Genomic DNA, 13401 nt, shown 5'->3' on the forward strand with positions numbered 1-13401 from the left:
TTAGTTCGTTTGTTTGGTCGCACTGTTATGACAGGTTAGAGGTTATAATTTGTTATTTTAAATGTTTGACTAGCAATACGCGCTGTTTCTTCTCAATCGACTGAATTACGATTGATTGCAGAGTGATTTAAACTAATAATTTACTTAACACTATCAACATTTGTCAATAGTATGACATAACCTATAAACTCAGTTTCTCAACTTTTGTGTCAATCTAACAATTAATCAATCAATCATAGTTTACGATAATGAAATATCAGTGTACAATTATTTACCTTTATTGTTGTAGTTGTTGTAAATGACGAATCTAAGCACTCCACATTTTCACGAATAAACATAGTTATCTGCTTTATCCCGTGCGGCGGACCCACAGTTATCTGCTTTATCCCGTGCGGATCCCGTGCGGCGGACCCACTGGACGGGCATCGTAACGTTACCGGGCGTTACACTTTTTCATGAGTGACTCCGAGCCGCAACCTAATTTAAGACGTTGTCACGTCAAAAATTAACTCGAGTTTGCAAAGTCCAAGCCCAGATCAAGCGGCGCGCGTTTATCACTGATAAGATAAGACGAGTGGAAAACGCACCTTTTATAGGTAGGAGGTGGCCAAACTCGTGATTCGTCGGTTAAAAGTGACCAACCAGAGTTTCAGGATTTCCCGCTTTTCAATTGACAATGAATTAACCGCTTTAATTACGATCTTTGTGAATGCGGGGACATATTAGAAAAGACCCTTTTGCTGTTTATAACTTGCGTTAATTATTTAAATTTTGCTAAATAAAACAGGATGAATCCAAAATGAAAGCTACGTGGTAATTGTTGGTAAAGAATCAATCTAAAATACATTACAAAGCGGTATTGTTACAAAAACTTTCAGAGCTGTAGTAAAAAATACAGTCAATAAGGATATTTAAATACAAAACATTTAGGTCTTGATTTATTTGGCATTGGTGGTTGGGAAACGTTGAAGAAATATCTCTTTGTTTGTCAGATCCCGGCGGTTTCCGCATAATCAGTCGAGTGGTGAATATTTTGTCTCGAAATACAGACAGATGCAGTCACCGGGGCGCCTGCATTATTTATAAACACCCGCTGCGCTGCAGCAGTGCATGAAAAGTTTCTTCATTATTTGAAGGCACTCAGTTTACTGGTGCTTTATCCTCTGTGTATAAAACACAACTACTGTTTAATACACTTCAGTTAGATACGAGTATGACTAAGATGTTTGCGTTGAAATTTTAAAACTTGGCAAGTTACAACGGATCTTTCTTGAACTGTTTACATTATTCATGAACGCCTGTTTGAATGAGAATAAGAAAATGTTTATTCTAAAATCAAAAAAACATTTCATCATTTCAAGATTGAATAATTTAAAATTATAATTTACAAAACTGTAATCATAATCTAAGATATCAGGCTCTGCGAAAAGTCAAATATTTTGGTGAAATTGCTGCGCTTTATGGCTATGTTCAGTTAATAAATAACCAAACAATTTTCAGTCACAGTAGATTGTTAGTATTATATGTTTATTAGTTATTTTAATTATGCATGTAGTATCCATGAAATTGAATTGTTCGAAAAAATCTAGTTGGTGTATTCCAATGGCTGCTTGAAGCTTTTCTTGAAGAATCCAGTAAAAATTCATCTTATCTAGGTACAACGTGTGCTGACTATTAGACACCTGCAACTCAAAGAACACCCAAAACAATGGATCGCTAGACGAGGATGTGATCCAATAAATACAAAATGTTTTCTTCTTAGAAGAGAGACTCTTTTTGGAATTGTTCTGGGAATCTTCTTAAACAATATGGAAAAGGGTAAACTGTCACAGGTGTATATACCCATAGTACAGTGCATACTCTAGAAGGTTTGTAACAGAAATCTCATAAACTATTCTTTCGCATCATATAAAGTACTTGCTAAGTTGAGCGAGGTAGGGTTCTTACAAGGACCAAAATCTCTTTTTCGTCTATATTTGGTAACTTCTCTCCTGCCCCCTCATATGAAAAATGCGGTGATATTGAAGCAATGATGAAATTGTGTAAAGGGATGCTTTGTTGTCAAGTTTTCAACTTCTATATCCCAACTATGTGTTTCAATAACACAGAGCAATAATCTATCACCGTAAATTATGATACGAACTGTAGAGTACAATGCATATATTATTAATTATGTATGTAACTACAGCTCCACGGAGCCGTTACTTTTTACAATTCTTATTTTGCATTTGGCCGTTTCTGTCACATGTGTTTAAGTAACCGAACTAACATATGATCGGAAGACCAAATACCTGTCACACAACTTTTATTTACATTCCTTAAGTTTGTAGGGTATAAATTGGAATAGCCTAATTTAATTTCAGAAAACATTGAATCACAAAAAGTACTTGCTCCACCGGGACTCGAACACGGATCTCTCACTTGCCAGGTGAGTGCGGTACCAATACATCAAAGAGGCCTTATTTTTTACGATTCAGTTATTTTGTATGTGGTTCAATGTTTATTGAAATTAAACAAGACTATTGCCATTTAAAAAAATTAGATTAATACATGAAAGGTTGTTGCATTCTGTGTATTATCTGCCAGTTCAGAGAGCCAAATCCAATATTCTAAGACGACAACGAGCTTAGCCATCGTATTTATAGAATTTCGTCATATCTAATGTAAACAAGAGACTGGGTCAAGAAAGTAAACTATGTCCCATTATATGTGACTGTGCACCACAATCGCAGACCTCGTATTCAGACCATTACCAATTAACCTTCTAGAAGCTACATCAACCCTCCCCAGTACAAACACGGTTCATCAAAGACCAGTTTTACGAGGTAGATCCATTTGTAAAATGGTAAAATAGGATTAGACAGTAAGGTCTTGTTTTGTTCCTCAAATATATCTCACTTGGACGCCCAATTGGCATTGGACGAAAAGTGCCGTGGAGGTAAGACTTGTGTTTATTTGATACCTGAGTTTGTTCACCCATAGTGGGAGGTCTTCTATGATGGGTAAGTGGACGTGTGATACATTTTTCTCATATTCATTTAGCAGTGCTTCATTGCATCTTATTTCAAAAGAAGCTATATTAAAGGGTGTATGTTAGTGGGATTGGCTTTAGAGAACCACTAATTGTTCTCGTGACACTATGTAATTGAACATCGATCGAAATTCACTAGCACTTTTCGTCACGAAAGACACATTTCGACCTCTTTCTCCTGGACACTATTCAACAACTAGGCAGTGCAGTACTCACAGAGGAATATAGACAAGCTATAGATTGTTGGGAAAAAGGACAATTGATTGTTTCAGACACACGATGTTAGACTGATAGGGTTGGAAGTTTCAGAAACGCTGTTATCAACTAATCCCTGTAGAACATTCTACAATCACTACGAATGAAAATCGACAATTGCTGGTGAGAGTGTTGTAACATTGAAGATGAGATTGGAGAAGGCGTTCAAGCCAATTGATTAGCAACCAATGTAGCCTACAACAAGGTTTTAACACGGAGTGTTATGTATTTATTTACCTCTCTAGCTTGTCAAAAGAATAAAGTTTATGCTGAATATGTCTGCCAAATGGACTATACATTCGGACTCATAAAAAATATGGGAGATAACAGCCAATTTGCATTGTATAAAAATACAACAAATATTTTTTATACTAATTGAAAAATATCTCCTGATAAATCAATTATTCGTAGTCACGCTACTTTTGGTGAGGCCTAAATATACAACTCTGTGCAGCAAATATTTTTAGTTTGACATAGTCAAGAGTAAAAAAAAACGTACATCATAAATTTTACGTATAAGTACTGATTACATCAGTATCATCATAACTGAACATAACTGTAACTTTCATGTATTATTATTACTCTACTTGCCAAGTATGGAGTAACCGGACATTAAGGTTGGCCAAAATATAGTGATGGCAAGCCATTGAGGTAGGCCAAATATAGAGATAATAAGTCATTAAGGTTGGCTTAGTGTAAAGATAACAAGTAATTCATATTGGCCGAACATAGAGATAACAAGCCTTTAAAGTCGGCAAAACGTTGAAATAAATCAGTTAAAGAGTTTAGCCTAATGTAGACATAACAAGTAATTCATGTAGGCCGAGTACAGAGATAACAAGTCATTAAGGTTGACTAAGCGTTGAGATAAATCAGTTACTAGGGTTGACCGAGTGTAGAGATAACAAGATATTCACCCTTGGCAATTATGGAGGTGACATGTCATTAAGATCGACTAATTATAGAGATAATTAGACATTAAGGTTGGCAAAACGTAGATAACAAGTAATTCATGTTGGTCGAGTGTAGAGATAACGACATTCAGCCTTGAAATCTATAGAGGTAACATGTCATTAAGGTTGACTAATTATAGAGGTCAACCAGTCATCAGTCATTGAGGCTGGCCAACTGTAGATGTAACAAATAATTCATGTTCGTCGAGTATAGAAAGAACAAGTCATTAAGATTGTCAAAGCGATCAGTTAGTGAGGTTGGTCAAGTGTATAAATAACAAGTCATTGAGGTTGACCAAATATAGAAATAATCGGTCATTAACACATTGGCTCTGCCTCAGAAACGTAATGTTGAGACTAATAAAGTGATCTTCTCGAAGAGTACGAGACGATCGCTTTAGTGGATTCTTGACGAATTTGGTCCTAAACTCCTAACGTGTTTCTTCCTGTTAGTTATAAAGCATTTCGTAGATAGAATAAGATACCGGATTAGAATGAATTTCAATGGGCCATTTATAAATTAGGTAATTGAGTATCGTGGGTCCATTTATGTTACTAGTAAATTAATAAAGTTTCTTGTGAGAAAATGTGTGCGGAAAGTAAGTAAACGTTGTACCTGATTTAGATTCTACAGGAAATTAACGAAGCACCCAGATATTGCGATCTCTCCCCCAAACATCATATTGTTCGTTCGACAACACAAACAAAATTATTCCAGATCAGTTTTATTCTGAAGAATAATAGAGTCTGTAACTGCATAATATAGTATGTCCCTGATTATTTTACATTACACGTCTGGAATCAGCTCGGATTTTATGGATTGTGATTGGAATCTGGTGGTGCGCTAGTATGAACTTTCAAAGGTTTTAAATACTTTGCACTACCACACTACAGTTCTATCGAAATTTTTTTTATTATCACATTATTTCCTTACTGATATAAGCACATTCAAAATGTGATAAATCGAGAAATAAAAATTATTTCACTATATTTTAAAGTTCATCGTAATTAAGATGATTGGAAATTCAATTCATTTACAGAATATCTATAAAATAACAATATGAACATGGTAGAAACAAAGCTATACTGAAAATATTAGGCATATTTAAGAGGCACTAACATTGATTTCATACAATGGTCGTCATTGTGTTAGACATTGCTGAAACCCAGCTGGGCAGGCCAGCTCCCGTTGCGCTGCCTCTTGAAATACGCCCAAGTGCAATAACTGGAGCGCCTGCATTATTTATGGCTACCCGATGTGCTGCACTAGTGCACGTATCGTAGTATCTTATATGGTTGAAGTTGGAGAAAACTTGAATGTACAAGTCAGTTATAACATAGGTAAGAAATACTGATATGTAGGTACGTTTTTATCAATGGTATATTAGCCTACTTGACTGAAACTGCTTTAAGTTTGGGTATAATAACTAAATGATAATAACTTAACAGTGAGAAAGCTATCAAGGCTTTTCCGTTATGTCTTCTTGTCAAAAATTTCGTTCAGTGTTTCTTAAGGTTATATTTTTAAGATGTATATTTCTTTTTTACACTGTTTTTTCGTGTTGTTATTTCTGAACGTGCCAAAGGTCCACTAAAATCAAAGATACTTGAAGTAAAATAGTTTGAAAGTGGTAATCATCAGGAGCTTACCTATAATTAGGCATAATCACTTTGTGTAATTTCAATATGTCAACCTGAGAGGCCCGTGAGCTCTGAGAGTTGTCAAAGATTATCTTAAACTAAATTTCTGAATTCCCATAAATCCATCCCATCTTCACACACTCTGAAGACTCCAGCGCAGTAGCCATTGGGATAGTGAGATGTTTTCAGACATCCCTGTGGATAATATTTGTTGCTGAGGAAAGTTGATAACTTTTAACATCGTTTCGACATCAAAGACATAAATTACAAACCACGAGTAATCTAGCTGAAGAGGTATTCTCATTGTCTCATCAGGTACACAACTGAGTGCACTACAATATTTTAGACGCACGACCTCTAAGCAAGGTGGGCGAGTTTATATTTTTGATTGCATAAGTCGAAACTGCATGGATACTTCTTTGCGCTTCTTCGTTACCGACTTGTTTTGGATCCCTTCAGATGAACATGACTCCAGATTCCAGGAGTCAAGTATGTAACAGCGTCAGATACCAGACGCTGGGATATGAGGAAGGTGAACCGGAACCTAACTGAACGTGCACTTTTTACTATAGCTACGCTTTGGTATGATCTGTTTATTTCCTAGATTGTACAGCTACATGTTAGATTGTGTTACTGATTTCTTGTATTAATGAAAGATTGTAAGTTCCTGTAAAAGAAACCTGTTACCTTCAATTTCAACGATGATTCCTCACCTTTGACAATTCTAATAAGCCATTCGTTTTAACTGAATGGCTAATACATTTGTCTATTTAACTGTAAATTCACCATATTCTTCTCCTGACACTCAAACTTGACCTCGATCAATTTTATGGTTTCTATACGTCCCTAAAGTGTTAGTAATTTCGCCTTTATGTAGCTACCTCAATGATACAATTTCCAGGGTAAAAATAACCATCTTATTTCAAAACGCAACATGTCTTTCACATCGGAAGACAATTAAACAAATAAAATAACTTTGTTTACGAATATGATTTGGAAATTTTGAACCAGTGGAAAACTTAACCATGGACTCTACATGTGCGATGACAAAGATATAAATACAAATTATAATTTTATTATGTAGATCCACTTAAAAGCAGCCTATAATTGTCAGTAACATACTAATTAGTTATATCAGTGTCTGCCAATTAGGTACCGTAGATTATTCGTTACAAAAACAAGAGTTAAGTGAATAAACTAATAATCTGTAGTTAGTATTTTTCAAGTAGTTTTAGCACATTTTCTAAATCAGGTGAATAAGAATTAGCTAAAACGAGCTAATATATTCTAGAGCTATCCGGTGAAATTCGTGTATATTCTAACCTCGCTTAGAATAAATTAGTTCTAGCGAACTCTCAGATGTCAAGGGTGTTGAAATGAAGTGCAACTCTACGTGCATGTATCATTTACTTATCTCTCACTCATATTTTACATACAGCATATATGTTTAAAGATATTTTCTGTTTTGTTTATCACAGGATTTAGAAAAAAATTACTATTACATTTATTTTTACAAGGTTTTCAATACTAAAATTTTCTAGAGAAAAGGTTAGGACATGGGCGTATATGAACCCTCAGGGAACTCAAGCCTTCCCCCATCGAAATGTTAGAAGACAAACGTTAAAATTTCATCCAGTAGTATGTTTTAAGATAAAACACATTTATGAGATCTTAAAGTCAAACAATTTTCGGAGAAAGACTCTCGAGTCCCTATTTCTGAGGGCATTTTATACTCCTAAACCACCCAGTGTGTGAGCCTTCCCCCTCCCAAATAATTTCCTATATACGCCACTTGGCCAGGGTATTTATGACCTAAAATATGATATCTAATTAACAGGATTTTATATTTCCCTAACACCATATACATGTTGTCCAACTAGACTGTGATCGTCGAAGGCCTCATTGCCTTGGTTTTCATGTTAAATGTCATAATTCCACGGCCATTTAGTGGTTGTAATTTGGAATTCCGAATAAGCTACAATTACTTTCTACAATTAGCTTCTTTTTTTATTGTTAGAAATTCGTGACCACGATTTCCAAGGTTTGAGAACCTATTTTCAACTCTCCAAATACCTTTTCAATTGTTACTTTTTCAAGTAAATCAATTAAACGAAGTGCCAATTTCATTCCTTGACAACTGACTTATCAACCATGGAGATAGTCCATACCATAATAGTCACAACGAACCACAATAAGACGTTATGTAGTTGCTTACGATAGTGTCTCTTCTCCAGACACTGACATCGAGAATACCACCAGGCCATACTGCAGAAACACCTGTTTCTTTCTACAGCGTCACAAGTACGTACATTTACGTGGTGTCGTGAAAAAAAACGCAGAACTAACCTTTTTGGCCAAAAGAAATCCAGCCCTTATATTCTTAGAAATAAGGAATTTTACGTACTCAGATCGCTCAAGTGATCTGAGCTTGAATTTGGGTACTATATCGATGGATTTTATTCTTTGTTTTCAGATAAAGGCATCCCTGAAGACCGCACTGGTAGCCAGTGGCATTCCGGTTGTACTTGTTCCTTTTCTTAAACATGATCTGACGGCAGAAAAGTTGGAAATACCGATCAGATATTACCCTAATATTGAATTACGTGATGACATAGGGTGAACTGTGGTGGATGATCAGGAGTAATGTACCTGAGCTATTGTATTACGTGATGACACAGGGTGAACTGTGGTAGATGATCAGGAGTAATGTACCTGAGCTATTGTATTACGTGATGAAACAAGGTGAACTGTGGTAGATGATCAGGAGTAATGTACCTGAGCTATTGTATTACGTGATGACACACCCGAAGTGTGGGGTGAACTGTGGTGTATGGTCAGGGGTAATGTACCTGAGCTATAGTATTACGTGATGACACACATAAAGGGTGAGGTGGTCACCAACTGCGGAGAATGGTCATAATGAATATACTTGAGTTACTGTATTGCGTCAAATACGTAGTTGACTACGTTACAGTTTTTGTAACGGTACCGGTACTGCAGTGAACGCCCTTAGCAACTCTACTCTGGAAACCTGAAACAAAGAGAATGCATGTAAGGCCCTCGTTAAAATACAACTAATGTTTTTATAACAGCTACTAATCATCCAAAAATTGGAAATATTTCGAAGTTTGGGGTGAACTGTGGTGTATGGTCAGGAGTATTGTACCTGAGCTATTGTATTACGTGATGACACACCCGAAGTGTGGGGTGAACTGTGGTGTATGGTCAGGAGTAATGTACCTGAGCTATTGTATTACGTGATGACACACCCGAAGTTTGGGGTGAACTGTGGTGTATGGTCAGGAGTAATGTACCTGAGCTATAGTATTACGTGATGACACACCCGAAGTTTGGGGTGAACTGTGGTGTATGGTCAGGTGTAATGTACCTGAGCTATAGTATTACGTGATGACACACCCGAAGTGTGGGGTGAACTGTGGTGTATGGTCAGGAGTAATGTACCTGAGCTATTGTATTACGTGATGACACACCCGAAGTGTGGGGTGAACTGTGGTGTATGGTCAGGAGTAATGTACCTGAGCTATTGTATTACGTGATGACACACATAAAGGGTGAGGTGGTCACCAACTGCGGCGAATGGTCATAATGAATATACTTGAGTTACTGTATTGCGTCAAATACGTAGTTGACTACGTTACAGTTTTTGTAACGGTACCGGTACTGCAGTGAACGCCCTTAGCAACTCTACTCTGGAAACCTGAAACAAAGAGAATGCATGTAAGGCCCTCGTTAAAATACAACTAATGTTTTTATAACAGCTACTAATCATCCAAAAAAGTGGAAATATTTCGAAATGAAATGTCAAGGTCTCAGCTTACCAGGATCAGCAAAATATTTGCTAAAAAGGAGTCAGATACCCGCCTTTGTCTACTCGCGTTCAGGCAAATACTCTGCTGCCAAAAAATTAAAACTTCGATCCTAGAATCTTTAAATTTCTTTGCAATTAACCATTCTTTGGCGTCAGCGATATATCATTGTTTGAATAACTTTTATTTATCACCCTCTTGTTCGGAACTGAATTCAAATCAAGCATTTCCTACCCCAGATTAAGAGCTTTTAAGAGTATTCCAATCCTGACTGGTAAAGACTCATTATTATATACCTGAAAGCTTAATATTCTTATCATCCTATATAAATTAGAAAATACTAGTCTTGAAGGTTTATTCACGTAAAATCCAGAATATACTTGAAATCGGGTCACTTTAAGCAAGTACAATTTTTATTCTTTTTATCCTATGTCTAATAGATGCCAATCATAATAAATGACTGTACGGCTCCATTAGATCCTTGCATTTTGGAATTACTACAAATTCATTTTCAACAGTTTGTTTGCAAATAACAAATCCATTCAGTACCATGTAATAAGATGACTGTTTACAACTAAGACGAAAGGTCACTTTTCAATTAAACTATTGATTGTAATGGGATGTTGGCAATTTTTACATAGTACAAATTATCTCCAATACATAACAATTCCTACAATGATATTGTAATATATACATCTTAGTTTTAATAAACGTTCATTTGGCTTGTACAATAACAGAACAACACACAACTTTTTATTCTGAAACCGATTCACATTTTCCAGGTTTATAACTAGTTAACTTCTACATGTAGAAGCATGTTTACTGCATGTTTACTGAATTTAGATTCACTATGTTGGCATATGCATTATAAAAACAAACCAGAAAGCATGCTTTACATAGAATAAAATAATACTCCTCTTACATTTTATGCAGAATTCGAGAATAATTTACGATATACTAGTGTATTGAAAGCAATAATAAAAAGGTAATTAAAAGTATAACTCTTACTATTGTGTAATGACAAAGTTGGCAGGATTGCGGAGGCCGTTAAGATCATCTGTGGTCTCGAGCATTGTCATAGTCGTTGGAAACTTTCCTCTGTTAACGTCTCTTTTACTGTCCTCTCAAAGCTTAATTGTTCAATCTAAGTGGATTCACTCTGGAATATTGCATTATTTAGACCGAACTTGGACCGAATCTTCACGCGTACATAACGACGCTTTCTTAATAGACAAAATAAATACTTTAAAATGTAGACAAGTTAGTGTTATTATATAAACTAAAAACGTCGCTTTGCGAAAGTTTAGTTCTTTTGAATTAAAACAATACGGTTTGTTTCAAAAGAACTACCCCGTTCCTAGGACAGGGGCATTTATCAGTGAAATGGATAGTTTGAATAGGTTTAATTTGGAATTAAATAATATCGATTTTCTATGAACCAAAAATTGGTATAATTAAAATCAGTGCAAATTAGACTGCCACCTCAACACAAAGGAACCATTAAGATGGTGAAATTAAATGAAAATGTCTTTATTAGAGGCGAAGTTAGGACTATAAAGTTAACCACCACTTAACCTCAATTTTGCTATGATATAATTTAATTAAGCCTGTTATACAATTAAAAACACCCAAGTTAAAGACATGTTTCACGTGAAATAGACTCTGATTAAAAATATAGTGTTAACATCTTCATAAACTGATGGAATGTAACACAGTTAATTTCATATAACTTTGATTATTTTCTAAAGTACTTGTCGTATAACGAGTACGTATATATACTACGCGTGGCCGAATATTTGAGTACAAGACTTGTAAGATATCAGCTACTAAAGAAACTTCGACAACAAAAGATAACTACGAATTAATACTCTAATAGAATGAAACACACCTGACTTGAAATGCCTTTATTTATTTGAAACGAAGAAACAACGTGGATGATGTAATACGTATCACGTGACCTCGTATTACGACGATGTAGCACAAAATCGCACAAGCAACGTCAATGACAAGGCTGCTGTAGTGATGTAACATTGACGCAAGCCAAGTGATAATATTATTTATATATTGCCAAAGATCGTTTTTGGTTGAAAATAAAACGGCACCGATCTGTGGCAAAAAGAGGTTCTCCAGGGCTGCAAAAAAAACTAATTTAAATGGACGAACGCGTCGTACCACGGGCCGCCGTGCTGTAACCGCGACAGTTACAGCTATCTATCGGTTTGTCTATCAGTGTGAAATTCAAGGTGGTCCGGTCCACAGTGGGCTGAGGACCCATACGGTATTTGTGTTTTAACAACTCAATTTTTTCACGTATTACATCATAAAGAAACTAACCAGAGCCAACACCTATATTATTTCTGTCAAAAATCACATTTCATTCTATGAACTACTGCGCAACAAAAATTGTATTTCGAATCTACACATGGCGGTAGCTAAATCAAAATTATTCAAATTCAAATTCATTATTTATCTCATAGATTTATGAACATAACAATAAAGGGCAATGCACGAGAAGATCCCACATGGGATTAAGCCTATGGGTGGATCGGAGTTCACAGAAAATCATTGGGTTGACACAGAGATATAAAAATAAAAATCTTATATGTACTTTTTATAATAAATCGAATTAATTATGCGGAACATAAATTGTACTAAAACTATACCCTAGTAAGCGTGAGGATGATGATACAAACAAAGACAAATATAGAATAAAGGTGTACAAATAGACTAAAACAAATTAGCTATGACTTCATAATGCATGAGTTCAAATGAGGATGAGAATATTAAATATCGCAAAAATAATGACGTTCTATTGTAATTACACATGCCGCGCGCGCGCGAGAGAGAGAGAGACAGAGAAAGAGAGAGAGAGGGAGGAAGAAGGAAGGGAGGGAGAGGGAGGGAGAGAGAGAGAGAGAGAGAGAGTGAGAGAGAGAGATAGTGTGTGTGTGTGTGTGTGTGTGTGTGTGTGTGTGTGTGTGTGTGTGTGTGTGTGTGTGTGTGTGTGTGTGTGTGTGTGTGTGTGTGTGTGTGTGTGTGTGTGTGTGTGTGTGTGTGTGTGTGTGTGTGTGTGTGTGTGTGTGTGTGAGAGAGAGAGAGAGAGAGAGAGAGAGAGAGAATGAGAAAATAATCACAGATTAAAATAATGTGAATGCAAGCAAACTTACAATTGACACTGTAGAGAGAGGAGATACCAGCAGAAAATAGTCAATCAGAAAATAATCTTTTCCCTCTTTAAATACGTATTTTGCCTACACACATATTTTTTTCGTAAAAGATTCTATTAATGTTTTAAGCATAATAACCAATCACGCTTTAAATTAAAAATTAAGATGATGTATGAACATGTTTACAATCAAACTACATTATCCTTTTAAATCTACCAGTCACAAGACGGCCTTCAATGTAGAAGTACCGATAAAAGACACTTTGAAGATCAGGTGTTTGGCCGTATTGCCTGCAGCTACAGTTACTGTACGCTCAGCGGTTTTAAAAATATTGTTCGGTCTTTGTATAAACAGAGCTTAACACAACCAAAACATGCATGTTTCTCAGATCTATTTCAGGGTTGGAGAAGACACGAACAAATAACCGATCTACTCAAACGTTGTTTACATCATACCCTAACAAACATTTCACCGGTTGAGTTAAACAGAGAAATCCAATTTTATTTGGTGAGCGTTAGCGAAGCTTA

This window comes from Homalodisca vitripennis, chromosome 7 (assembly GCF_021130785.1).
Source record: "Homalodisca vitripennis isolate AUS2020 chromosome 7, UT_GWSS_2.1, whole genome shotgun sequence".
Lineage (NCBI taxonomy): Eukaryota > Metazoa > Arthropoda > Insecta > Hemiptera > Cicadellidae > Homalodisca > Homalodisca vitripennis.